The sequence below is a fragment of the Neoarius graeffei genome, chromosome 22 (assembly GCF_027579695.1).
Source record: "Neoarius graeffei isolate fNeoGra1 chromosome 22, fNeoGra1.pri, whole genome shotgun sequence".
Lineage (NCBI taxonomy): Eukaryota > Metazoa > Chordata > Actinopteri > Siluriformes > Ariidae > Neoarius > Neoarius graeffei.
In genome coordinates, this window is record NC_083590.1 from 23,144,254 (window position 1) to 23,158,838 (window position 14,585).

The 14,585-nt window shown below is 41.5% G+C and overlaps 1 protein-coding gene across 1 annotated transcript in view; it reads right to left on the minus strand.

Moving 5' to 3' along the window:
• LOC132870779 (NACHT, LRR and PYD domains-containing protein 12-like) overlaps positions 1-13,950 on the minus strand; it is a 165,524-nt gene extending 151,574 nt beyond the window's left edge. Inside the window, 2 exon segments of the mRNA XM_060904635.1 lie at positions 4,028-4,139; positions 13,817-13,950. The gene's annotated coding sequence lies outside the window, so the exon portion shown is untranslated.
• Positions 13,951-14,585: the final 635 nt, after the last annotated feature.

Consider the following 14,585-nt stretch of genomic DNA (forward strand, 5'->3'; position numbering starts at 1 on the left):
AGGATCATTGGTGTCTCTCTTCCTTCTCTATTGGATATCTATAACTCCCGCCTCACCCACAAAGCCATCAGGATTGCAGGTGACCACACCCACCCATCTCTCAGCCTCTTCAGTCTGCTGCCATCGGGGAGGAGACTGCGGAGTCTCCGGGCCAAAACCAGCAGGCTCAAGGACAGTTTCTTTCACCAGGCGGTCAGAAGGCTCAACTCCCTCCCTGTTCTGCCCCTCCTCCCCCCTCTGCCCCCTGCCACAGATTCTGCTCGCACACACCCCTGCCCCCCCTCAGCATCTGACATGTCACCCTCACAGTCCCCCCCCCCCCAACACACACACTCAACGTTCATTAACACACTGAACTCAGGGACTGTACATTTCACTTTACCTCACTCATATGCACTATTCCACACTACCTCACTTTAACAGCTATAAGTTTATTGTTTATACTGCTTATTTCATGTTTACCTGCTATACCTCAAGTGCTCTTGACTGTTTTTTTGCTCCAATTTATGTGTGTGTTTGTATTGTTTATTTAGTCTAGGTCTAGTTCTTATCTAGAGTGTTTATACTGTATTGTTTATTTAGGCTACATCCACACGACAACGGCAACGAGATGTTATTTAAAAATATATCGCGTCCAAATGGGCAACGATCAGTAAAATATCAGGTCCATATGGCAACGCAACGCTTGCTGAAAACGATGCAATACACATGCCACACCTCTAGGGGCGCTGTAAGACGGTCCCTTCGGAGACACCAGAACAATAGAAGTAGTAAGGACGCATGCGCATAAACTATTATGCGCGAGACTTCACATTAGCCACAAAGTCAGGAAAATCTGTTCGTAAAATTACATTATAATGACCAAATACAATGAAAAGTATTTTTCCAGTCTCACCTGTGAAAGGTAATCCCATGTGATCTCGTTTGGACGGTAAACCTGTTGGTACAGTTAAACGCAGCACATGAATGAGGCATCTTTATTCTCCGCTTTGACCTATCCAATATGGCGGCGAGGATGACGTATGATTCTACGCGGAAGGCGGCGTCTTTAATGGTCCGGAATAAATTGAATGCTACACGTTGATGGATTAATTTGTTGTTCTACGCCCTTTTTGAGGAATGTATTGTAGGACTTAAACCAACATCTGAAGAGGTGAGATCGCTCCTTTTTTTCCCTATTTTTGCTGGCGGGATTGACTCTGCCCTAAGGGCTATTTTCTCTCTCTCTCACTTTGCACCATTACACAATAAATATTCACAGTGAAAATATTTTGTAAGCGCGTTTCATGAACCAAGTTATAGGATTTGTTGACAACTCGCATCGAGTTCGTTACACTTCTACCCGGCGTGAAGCACTCACAGTCATGTGGTTGTGACGTCATCGTAAACAAATCCGTTCTACTCATCCAGACGACTTCGCAACGGCAACGTTGCCAGATCTTTCCACTCTGGAACCCGTTCTCAAAAAGATTGCGTTTTGGGCACCCAAAACGCCGGTGCCGTGTGGACGCCAGGCCTAAACGATAAGCAATTGTATCGGAGTCACCTGAATCCGTTGGCATGTGGACAGGGCTTTAGTCTAGGTCTAGTTTATTTAGTCTAGGTCTAGTTCTTATCTAGTGTGTTTATACTGTTTGTATTGTTTATTTCAATTATTCTATTTTTTATTTATTGCATTGCCTGTTTGTACTGTCTGCCCCATGTCTTATTGTTTATTTAGTCTATGTCTAGTTCTTATCTAGAGTGTTTATACTGTTTGTGCTATTTCAGTTATTCTTATTTCAATTATTCTATTTATTTATTGCATTGCCTGTTTGCACCATGGGTCAGAGAGGACTGAAATTTCATCTGTGCTGTATGTCGAGCATGTATAGCATATTTGACAATAAAGTTGACTTGAGTCAGGTGTTTTCAATCAATGGGATAACAATCAGGTGTGAGTGGGCACCGTTTTATTTAAAGAATAGGGATCTATCAAAGTCTGATCTTCACAACACATGTTTGTGGAAGTGTATCATGGCACGAACAAAGGAGATTTCTGAGGACCTCAGAAAAAGAATTGTTGATGCTCATCAGGCTGGAAAAGGTTACAAAACCATCTCTAAAGAGTTTGGACTCCACCAATTCACAGTCAGACAGATTGTGTACAAATGGAGGAAATTCAAGACCATTGTTACCCTCCCCAGGAGTGGTTGACCAACAAAGATCACTCCAAGAGCAAGGCGTGTAATAGTCGGCGAGGTCACAAAGGACCCCAGGGTAACTTCTAAGCAACTGAAGGCCTCTCTCACATTGGCTAATGTTAATGTTCATGAGTCCACCATCAGGAGAACACTGAACAATGGTGTGCATGGCAGGACTGCAAGGAGAAAGCCACTGCTCTCCAAAAAGAACATTGTTACTCGTCTGCAGTTTGCTAAAGATCATGTAGACAAACCAGAAGGCTATTGGAAAAATGTTTTGTGGACAGATGAGGCCAAAATAGAACTTTTTGGTTTAAATGAGAAGCGTTATGTTTGGAGAAAGGAAAACACTGCATTCCAGCAATAAGAACCTTATCCCATCTGTGAAACATGGTGGTGGTAGTATCATGGTTTGGGCCTGTTTTGCTGCATCTGGGCCAAGACGGCTTGCCATCATTGATGGAACAATGAATTCTGAATTATACCAGCGAATTCTAAAGGAAAATGTCAGGACATCTGTCCATGAACTGAATCTCAAGAGAAGGTGGGTCATGCAGCAAGACAACGACCCTAAGCACACAAGTCGTTCTACCAAAGAATGGTTAAAGAAGAATAAAGTTAATGTTTTGGAATGGCCAAGTCAAAGTCCTGACCTTAATCCAATGGAAATGTTGTGGAAGGACCTGAAGCAAGCAGTTCATGTGAGGAAACCCACCAACATCCCAGAGTTGAAGCTGTTCTGTATGGAGGAATGGGCTAAAATTCCTCCAAGCCGGTGTGCAGGACTGATCAACAGTTACTGCAAACGTTTAGTTGCAGTTATTGCTGCACAAAGGGGTCACACCAGATACTGAAAGCAAGGGTTCACATACTTTTGCCACTCACAGAGACGCAATATTGGATCATTTTCCTCAATAAATAAATGACCAAGTATAATATTTTTGTCTCATTTGTTTAACTGGGTTCTCTTTATCTACTTTTAAGACTTGTGTGAAAATCTGATGATGTTTTAGGTCATATTTATGCAGAAATACAGAAAATTCTAAAAGGGTTCACAAACTTTCAAGCATCACTGTCTACCAGCTTTCAAGACCACACCACTCAGTTTTCAAGTTCTGCTCCAGAAACAAAACCTACCCCTAAGACTAACCTGAAAGACCAAGTCTGAAATTGTTACCATGGAAACATGAAAAATTTAAATTTCTCAAATATCTTAGTATGAAAAGGCACATCTACATCACCTTGTTAACATGTATACCAAGTTTCAAATCCGTACCATGAACAGTTTTGGATATATGCTCCGGAAACAAACATTGCTCTTAGAAACAAAGTTAAAATCTATTTTTTATGTAAAAATTTGAAAAATACTTTTTTTCAAAACTCCAAAATAGCAAAAGGCACCAGTTCACATGTTGCCTGACATGTATACAAAGTTTCATGACAATATCTTCAGTAGTTTTAAAGATATGGCTCAGAAACCAAAATGTGACCAGACAGCCGGACAGAACCCATTTCTATATCCCCGGGGGATAATAAACAAAGGAATATATTCATTAAAAACAGGACAATAAATGTTATTACCTAACAGTGCATACACTTCAATAGTTTCTGTTATCCCTTCTTTTTCTGATCGAAACATCCCATTTTAAGTATTGGCGTTAGTTGATGTTAATTTTATAAGAACATACTTTTCCTTACAATCAACAGTCTTACATTTTTTCAAGTGGTGGCTGCTAACTTTTCATTCTTAGTAGTAATTTGTAAGTTATATTTTCCATATATGCTCACCACATATTTCAGATATGAACAGTTAATGAGTAAAATATTAGAACATAATAGCTTACCACTTTTCTGAGGGCGGGGTCCAGGGATGTGATTTGGGGCTGGTGAAATTATCTGAAAATTTTAGCCGGGGGTCTGGGGGCTGCAGGCCCTCAGCTGGTCCAGGGCAGCGCCCTGGTGGGGGGACAAAGTAGTCAATGAACCAAAATAGTCAAATTTTGAAATGCAAGGTAGAACTGATAATGTTTTATCATATGAGACGATAAAAAGGTTTTAGAAATCTCAAAATGTAAACAAAACATGTCCGGACAAAAAAATATATGTTTTCTGTGAAATTGACTCATATACAGAACTGTACAGTGTTCACTCACTTGAGGATTTTCATATGCAAGAATAAAAATCACTTTTTCACTAAACAACATTCACAAAAAATGTGTTTGCTGAATCCATTCAATCCAATCAGAAATCTGTGAAGAAGCCAATATCTCTAATATTTCTACTCATATTTCTGAAAGGCAGGGTACACCCTGGACAAGTCGCCAGGTCATCACAGGGCTGACACATAGACACAGACAACCATTCACACTCACATTCACACCTACGGTCAATTTAGAGTCACCAGTTAACCTAACCTGCATGTCTTTGGACTGTGGGGGAAACCGGAGCACCCGGAGGAAACCCACGCGGACACGGGGAGAACATGCAAACTCCGCACAGAAAGGCCCTCGCCGGCCACGGGGCTTGAACCCGGACCTTCTTGCTGTGAGGCGACAGTGCTGACTGCTACACCACCGTGCCGCCCTTAATTTTTTTTTATTGCTGTAAATTTTGTTAATTATGCCTTAGATATCACGGTAATGTGTAAATAATGTAATGTATCTACATTGGTTGTAAATTTAATTAAGTTCATTTCATTCATTCATTCATTCATTCATTCATTCATAATTATCATACTTTAAAAAAATAATAATTTAAAAAATAATAAATAAATAAATTTAACAACCTGGCTGATAACACTGGTCAAGATGATGCTGACACTTCTCTAAAACGAAACTAACTTTATATAGTAGCCTCCATATACACACACTGAAGGCTCAATCCCAAATCACTTCCTCCTTCTTATACAAGTGCCCTACACAGGGGGCCCCTGTCGTCTCTCTAGTGCACTCTATATGCCTTATGGAGCGGTTTGGTCTTCAGTGCAACAGATTTCCTCTTCATCAGCGCGGTGGAGCAACAGGACAGGGGGCGTTTCCAGCTGCGCAGCGCTCACTTTCACTTAGCCCGTTAGCCACAGCAGGCAGCTGCAACACATATTTTGACTTTCTATGTAGCCAGAAGAAGCTATACATGCTCCAAAATAGGATTAAATTATAAATAAATGGCCTTGACAGACTTGTGTTTAAGCGGTGCGTTAAAGCTCTTGCTAGCTACATGGCTAAGTAGCAACAAGCCTGAGTGTAAAGTAACAGAACTTCACTGCTACTAGCAAGCCGTGCTAACTCAGGAGCTAACTCTGGTGTTGGGTCTGTTCCCTGAGCAAATGTTCCAGTCATTTTACACCCAAAGTGGAAATATTTCCGCGGACTAAATGACGAACAGCATCTCCTCCTCTCTTTCCTTTCCTCTCAGCGCGCCGGTACGTGAACTCATTCCGGGTGACCGTCAGCCAACCTCTCGCTTCCCTAAACACACACACAAAGCCAACTAGCTCGACCCAGACAACCGTGTCCTGTCAAACACACTCGGCTCTGCCACGTCGGACAAAACGCACACATAAAAAGCTGAGTTTGTTCGTGACCAAACGACACACACTCACAGATAACACGCTAATGCATAGAGGGGCCTCCAGCAAGTACGCCATCTCTCTCTGCCCGAGCGAGAGACGAGCCGCCCCAACCTGAACAAATGTCTTACGGTATTATGTCCAACGTCTGTAGCAACCTCTTTCTCCAACCATTCCCAGCGGAACTTGTTTTTCACTATTCTGTCGATTTCTTTAACTCGATTTGCATCTTTACGCTCGATCACGGAGGCTGCCATCTTTCAACTCTGTTTGAAGCGAGCTTACGTACAGCTATCTAACAAGCGCGTTCATTGGTTGTTACAGAGCGATGGGCCAATCACGTACCTTGTTTCATCTCAATGACGGAATTACTGAAAGTCGGAACGAATAGGATATGAATGCGGATATTTGAGCGAAAAATCGGGAAAAAATTTTTTTTTCAAATTTTGAGGTGAAAAAAGCGGAATTCCGCGAATTCGCGGAAAAATCACATCCCTGGGGGTCATATTATCTGTGTCTCGGTCATGTCTCCATTTTTGAATATTAGTATATGGACACACTGCTGATTCCTGAAGATGACGATCTCTTCTGCTGGAATTAATTATACTTCTAGTAAACACAAAAATAAACATGCAGGTCAAATTGGAGGAAAAAAAGGAATGCAAACCTTCACCTCTTGAACACATACATACAAGGTATAGCAGGGTTGGTTGTCACACTCATCCAGTGGCGTAGCCAGGATTTTTTACATGGGGTGGCTAAAGGGGGGCCAAGGATATACAGGGGGTGGCCATGCTGTGACTAAATAAAGGGGGGGGGGGCGTTCTGGGGGTCCTCCCCCAGGAAATTTTGAATTAGCTAGATTTGATTTCCTGTATTCTGATGTATCTGGTGGCATGTCTGGTGCCTAACTTATGAACAAAACCCATGTGAGCCAAGAGGTCAGAAATTAATGTATTAATTTATTTATGTAACATAAAGCATCTGCAAAACAAAGAAACCATCCAACTTGTTTACTCTAGTTAAGCATCAGGATTTTAACGATCACTACTAAAATGCAGAAGTAAAAACTAAAAGATCACCTGTCCCAGGCACCTGGGAAGTAGTAAGGATATTAGTCAGGCTTGAATAAAGAGTGCTTTGCTCAGGAAAAGGAAAATTATTGTATACTTAACTCATACATACAACATATGTAAAAACACAACATGTTGTGATAATGTCCATTGTAAGTACTATACAAACTAAATGTGTTGAGTTACAAAGTGTGTGCGCGCGCGTGCGTGTGAGAGACAGAGAGAGAAAGTATGTGCACTGCATGTAGATATATGTAGATATAGATGAGCTGTAGTATACGAATTGTGTGTGTGTGTGTGTGTGTGTGTGTGTGTGTGTGTGTGTGTGTGTGTGTGAAGATATGTTACATGTAAACACAAAAATGGAGTGCATAAGTTGTGTGTGTGCGAGAGAGAGAGCGTATGTTCAGAGTGCATGAGTGTTGTGTGTGTTATATGTGAATATAGAAATGTAGTGCATGGGTGGTGTGTGGGTGAGTGTGTGTTCAGAGTGCATGAGTGTTGTGTGTCAGACGTGGACTCGAGTCATGTGACTTGGACTCGAGTCAGACTCGAGTCACCATTTTGATGACTTGAGACTTGAAATCCCTAGATGAGGAATGACTTGCAACTCGACTCGAGACTTGACTTGGACTTGACAGTTTTAGCTTGCAATGACTTGGCGTATCAGGTATAAATATTCTTTTTTTCCCCCCTCGATTTTGAATCCAAGTACACTCGTTATTATTTGAATGCGGTGTAGCTCCTTGTCCTAGGCTACGGCAGCTCAATCCACTAGCACTAGGTGTCACTCAAGCACTTCAACTGGTTCAAATGAAAAACCAAACGGTGATGGGCAACGAGGACGCTGAACATTGATGACGCTGAATGATGAACGGACGGATAAAAACATGATTCCCCGCGTAATTTCCTTTGGATTTAAAGAATACTCCAATACAGATGGCAAACGCATTGCTACATGCAGAACATGTGGAGCCACAATTTCGGACAGCCAGTCAACCACATCAAACTTCGCTCGTCACCTGAGGCTGCATAAGGAAAAGTAAGTAACAAAGCTAGGCTACAGCTAGCAAGAATCTGTACAGGCTAGCTGGTGGCTAGAAGTGGAATGTGTTAATATATTAACGCTGTCAAGGATTTGTTTTGCTTTGCTGAATATAAGATAGTGAAGTAGATTTTTTTTATTGGATTGCTTTTGTGTTCAGTCTAGTGTTAGATTATGTGGGCTAGGCTACCAGTTAACACACATTGGGAAGGCATAGCCAGAAGGTGGTGATTTGGTCAGAGCAGAGAACGTTTACAAGATTGTTATAAAGGCTCTGGTCAGAACGACACAGACTTATGATAAGAACCGGACAGCAATAGGGGTGGCACGGTTCACAAAAGTCGCGGTTCGGTATGTATTGCGGTTTGAGGTCTGCGGTTCGGTACGTATTGCGGTTTTTTTTTTTTTAAATCTTAAGTACTCTGTATTTGGGCATATAGCCTACTATTTACCTTAAGTAAACATAGTTTAGGATACAGCATTTAAGAGAGGTTAAAATTATAGTTACAATGAAATAATCATGCACAAACTGAGTTTGAGTTGACATAAGCACATTTTATGAACAATCTCTGATGAAAAGCCAGGTAGTATTTTGAAACAGCAAGAGGGAAGACATGGATGATTTCAACAGCTTTTTTATTTACTACAGTATTTATACAAAGTGTCAGGAGTGTTTGCTGCCATGTTGTGGCATCTAGAGGAACCAGGTGTCTTTTGTCACATACAGAGTTTTCATAATTGGAAGAAATAAAAATGAGTTCTTAAAGCTTACTTTTGAACAGATGTGTGTGTTAAAACTTAAACTTTTATGTGGCGACCAACCAACCACCTATATACAAAAACCGAATCAAAAACTCTTCTAATCCCTGAGAGTGAGGATGTATTTTTTCACTTGAAATTAAAGTGCAGTGTTTTGAAACGTATGGCTGGATTTCTTATCTAATCTTAAAGTGCCACTGTATTCTTAGAACGATTTATAACAAAATACACACACAGCCAATATAAAATATTGCAATAAAACCAATCACTGCACTGTTTAAAACAAACCTCCCCTCCCCTCGCCGGAAAAAAAAAAATCTAGTTCGCCCATTATCCTGTGTCATTCTGAGATGCGCAGATAGACAGTAAAGGGAATTCCGAATTCCCTTTACTGTCTATCTGCGCATCTCAGAATGACACAGGATAATGGGCGAACTAGATTTTTTTTTTTTTTGCGGCGCCGCGGTGGAACGCTATCACCCCTGTTCGCGCGAAAGAGAACCACGTGGTTTCATACGGGCATTCGGCTTTTTTTTTTTGGCGAACGTCTTAAATAGGGGTACCGCGGTTTATACGCGTATTGCACCGCAACAGGCGTATCGTACGGTTCGTTTTTTTTCCCATAAGCGTGCCAAGCCTAGACAGCAAAGGATAAAACGTGAATCAAATAAACAGTTACCCAGGCTGCAAACTAAGTATGTAAAACAGAAGTTCGCTCTTTGCAATGGGAAAGTCAGTGCTTGTCATGAAAGGCATTTAAACCACTGAGACAAGATGACTAGCAATGCAAGTTAAACCAGGCGTTTAACTGTTTGCTACTTACTGCACCAAGTTGTGGATGCTGTGCGATGTGTTATTAGTGCTGGGATTACGTGTCATCAGAGACATTCAATTCTATTCTCTTCCTCTCTCTGGTGTCATGAAGGCAATGTGAATAATGGGCCATTTGGGCTATGTAAAATGTACTGTAAGCTCAGCTAGGGCTGTGCGATGTCCCCTTAATTGGCATCGACGATGTTTACAGTGCAAACATCGTGATGGACGATGATATCGTGGGCGGGGGATTTTAATACCACGTTATTAAATATATTATTATTATTATTATTAAAAGTATTAGATACTCATCCGAGGCTTTGGCACGTAAAGGAAAAAAAAGCGCTAGGTGATGTGGAATATTTGGCCTTGACAACGGATATGTGGTCCAGCTGCAACATGATGCCCTATATGTCAGCTACCGTACATTATGTGGACCGAGAGTGGGCAATGCAGTCCAAATGCCTGCAGACGAGTTTCATGCCAGAGACACATTCAGCGGACAATTTAGAAGACGCATTACGCGAGACACTTGCCGAATGGAAAATAGAGGAGAAAAAGATCGCCTGCATAACAACGGGGCGATTATTGTCACAGCCATCAGGCAATTGAAATGGCCGTGGTTAAGTTGTTTTGGGCACAATTTGAACCTGGCCATAACCAACTCGCTTGCGCAACAGAGGGCCAGTACAGACCGAGCGTTTGGAGTTTGCCGAGCAGTCAACACTGCGTTTGCGCACAGCTGGCTTCGGAGAAATGAGCTGCGCAAAGCGCAGGTGGAAATGAACCTCCCCGAGCACTCACTGATCACGGCAAGATATTAATCTGCTCTAACAATGAAAGACTAGTATTCAAACTATGAGAAGAAACTACACTTAAGCTATTACTCATTGTTTATTTACACCATATCAATTGAAGATGCGTTTCGGCCTTTAGTGCGCACTTGAACGCGCTAATTTTTCCAATTTATTAGTGTTTGAATTATTGCACCAGCTTTTAAAATCATGATTTAATATTTTTTTTTTACTGTCTTTACATTTATCAGAATCACCTTCATTCTTCCATTTGGGTTGACATTATGGCTTAGAGTGGACCATTTTGAGTCTGAAAGTAGGCCTATTTACCAGATTAAAGTTATTTGACTTCTGCCGAAGTCTGCGCTTCACTGCCGTTTGATAAGGTGCAATATTTCCCGACTGAAGTCGTTAATAGTGGCTATTTGTTTGAACAACATGACAAATTTTACATTAAAAGTATAGTGTAGGCTAAAAAATGAAGTCAAAATTTATTACTAGTAGCATACTGTATGTATGGGCGGCACGGTGGTGTAGTGGTTAGCGCTGTCGCCTCACAGCAAGAAGGTCCTGGGTTCGAGCCCCGGGGCCGGCGAGGGCCTTTCTGTGTGGAGTTTGCATGTTCTCCCCGTGTCCGCGTGGGTTTCCTCCGGGTGCTCCGGTTTCCCCCACAGTCCAAAGACATGCAGGTTAGGTTAACTGGTGACTCTAAATTGACCGTAGGTGTGAATGTGAGTGTGAATGGTTGTCTGTGTCTATGTGTCAGCCCTGTGATGACCTGGCGACTTGTCCAGGGTGTACCCCGCCTTTCGCCCGTAGTCAGCTGGGATAGGCTCCAGCTTGCCTGCGACCCTGTAGAAGGATAAAGCGGCTAGAGATAATGAGATGAGATGAGAATGAGCATACTGTATGTGTGTAACCACGTTATGTTCACTAGCACGTCCCTGCACCATAGCCTACGTGAACAAGCGGTAATAGGATATTACTTTATAATGATTTATATAATTATGTATTTATATATATATATATATATATATATATATATATATATATATATATGTTATATAATATATTTATATATTAAACAAAACTAACTAACTAAACTAACAAAAAACTAACTTTTTAGGTTAAATAGGCCCAGATGATACCGTATATGCATGTTTATGACAGGAGGGGGCGTGGTATCACGATGGTGGCTCTCCATCGCGATGGATGACCACCATCATCGATGGACGATGGCATCGTCTATCGGCACAGCCCTAAGCTCAGCTGACGTTTTATAGCGCAGTACAGTGAACCCTCGCTATAACGCAGTTCATCTTTCGCAGCTTCGCTGTTTCGCGGATTTTTTTTTTTTACAGTGCATTGTGTTCAGAACACTGAACTTCAGCGAGTGGCACAAGAATGGGACCCGTTGATGTGTCGCTCGTTACAGTTTTCAAATATAATCGAAGGTGGCATGTCTGTTTACAAGAATCTTCTTGCCCAGAAGAAAAAAGAGTGCCAACAACTACCCATAACTATGTTCTTCTCTCGGAAAAAGACACCTGCACCACAGCCTTCAGCAGAAAATGACGCTACAGCGGAGCGGAGTCAGGACGAAGAGGCACAGTCAGAGGGACTGTGAAATACGCGTGAGTCGCAATGTGTCTAACCTCGTATTCATTATTAAAAATATTTTACAGTATTATTACAGTATTATTATTTTAAAAGTATTAAAAACTGTCATAGTTATTTGCAAGAACGTTTTTTTTTTAAATTTCTTAAACAAATGCTTTACATTTGTATTGTATAATAGTTGTAAAAAAATAAAGTTGACTATTTCACGGATTTCGCCTATCGCGGGTCCTTTTTGGAACGTAACCCCCACGATAAACGAGGGTTCACTGTACATCCCGACAGATTGGAGCCTACTCCGACGCGAAGCATTATCCCACAGTCTTACCCAAACGACAGGGCACACAATGCCTCTACATAGCGTGGCTTTACCAGTGCATTTATTAGTCTCTGGCGAGAAACCAAATTCGCCAAAAGCACGCAACTTGGATCTGGAGGATTCCGCTGAACATTCTGAAATTCACAACAACTGTTTATTCTACTTTATTATACGGCTCTCTAGAATGTTGCCAGGGCTTCATTCTCACATTCTGGCCAGAGCCCTAGAGGACTCTGATTCTGGCTACATCATCACAACGTTCTGTGTTTACTGAGGCTACCGGTATTTTAGCGAGTGTTTAGTGAATGCATTGTGGTCTAGCTAAACTGCTTAAGGGAACATCCTGGCTGGCTTGTGTTAAACATTATACTGTGTATAAACAAATATGTTCAGATTAAATAAACTCAGACTTTGATATTGAAAATGATAAAAACATGTTAATGTCTACATGATTAAAAACAGAAAACAAGTAGGCCTACTAATTTTACATTTTTTTTTCTTGTTTAGATTTGCAGAATATCTGAAGAACAAGATCATCCCAAGTGAGACAGAGCAGCCGTCCATTTCTGGATTCCTTACTGCAAAAGATACACAGTACAATGCTACCCACCCACAACAAAAAGCCATCACAAATTCAATACTAACAGATTTGGTCATTGGATGCAACATCCCTCTCTCAGTAGTGGAGAACAGATCTCATCTCATCTCATTATCTGTAGCCACTTTATCCTGTTCTACAGGGTCGCAGGCAAGCTGGAGTCTATCCCAGCTGACTACGGGCGAAAGGCGGGGTACACCCTGGACAAGTCGCCAGGTCATCACAGGGCGGAGAACAGATATTTCTGGAATATTTTGTCAGTTAGTTGGTCTCTCTCACACACACAAACGTACTCAAGTCACGTTGTATTGTGTTAAAGGCATGTTATGTTGTATGTTGGGACGGTGCCTAACTTCAGAAGGAAAACCATTCTTTGATTCTAAAAGTACACAGATCATCTGTTAGCTTGGACTTTGAGTTTCATGTCTTAAAATGCACATGAAAAGCATTTTTATGTGAAAAATGACATGAATGAAATGAAAAGAAAATGATTTTTGTTACACAGTACCAGTACTAGTTTTGTTTAGAATTTTGTTTTAATTTCTCACTAATTTTCCAATAAAAAATTTAAGGAAATGGTCATACTTTCACTCATTCTCACACCCCTAAACGCAGCGGGGGGAGGAACTCGGGAATATGAACGCAACGGGGGGAGGAACTCGGGACTATAAACGCAGCGGGGGGAGGAACTCGGGAATATAAACGCAGCGGGGGAGGAACTCGGGACTATAAACGCAACGGGAGGAGGAACTCGGGACTATAAACGCAGCGGGGGGAGGAACTCGGGAATATAAACGCCGCGGGGGGAGGAACTCGGGAATATAAACGCAGCGGGGGGAGGAACTCGGGACTATAAACGCCGCGGGGGGGAGAAACTCGGGACTATAAACGAAGCGGGGGGAGAAACTCGGGAATATAAACGCAGCGGCGATAAACCGCAGCTTTACAGGGAGATGATTTCAGTTCCGCCGAAGAGACGCAGTTTCACCGCTGTTTTTACACGAGTTCAATCAAATACTAACACATTTCTCTTCAACAACCACTTACTTTAGTCAGCAGTCCGTGTTGGGTGACATTAATGTCGCCGTTTCTGCCTGGTGTTGAAGTTTTTTCCTTTTTCCAACAGCAACAAAATAGCGGTGAGTCTCGAAGAGAAACATTTTCACTTTGTTAAACTGATTCACTCCGAGTGATGTGTCGTTCAGGGAATGAATCGACTCTTTGAATCGGTTCTTTAGATGAATGTTGAATTGAAATGTTGACTCGTTCTGGGAGACTCGAAACGTTTTATTGCTCTGAAGTTACACTACAACTCCAGTCCACTGTAATTCCCAAGAAATAGAATAAAACTGCTGTCATTAATCTCACATCAAAGCTGAGAAGACAGAAGACGACAGCGGAGAAAGATTTAACATTTTATCCTGATTATCACATTATTTTTGCACAGCTACAATAAGATCTACCTGTATATGACAGGGAATCTGATATAATGCCTAAAGAGTGGAGGATATTATTGTTGTTTTCGAGGCATAAAAATATCCAGAGAATTTAGATGGCTGATGATTTCTCTCTCTCTCTCTCACACACACACACACACAGCTAAAAGCAAAGCACATACAGGTATTGTTAAACAGACCTCTTCTAAATACTAAGTCAGTTTATTTCAGTAAATGTTACACACAGTTTAAGATGAAAACAGATGGTAAGTCATCGACTGTGGATGTATATACAGAATGGATCAACAGTGGAACTTATCAAATTATGTTGATGCACAAAACCCACTCTGTGTAGCCTGGTATGCTGAATTTACAGCGTA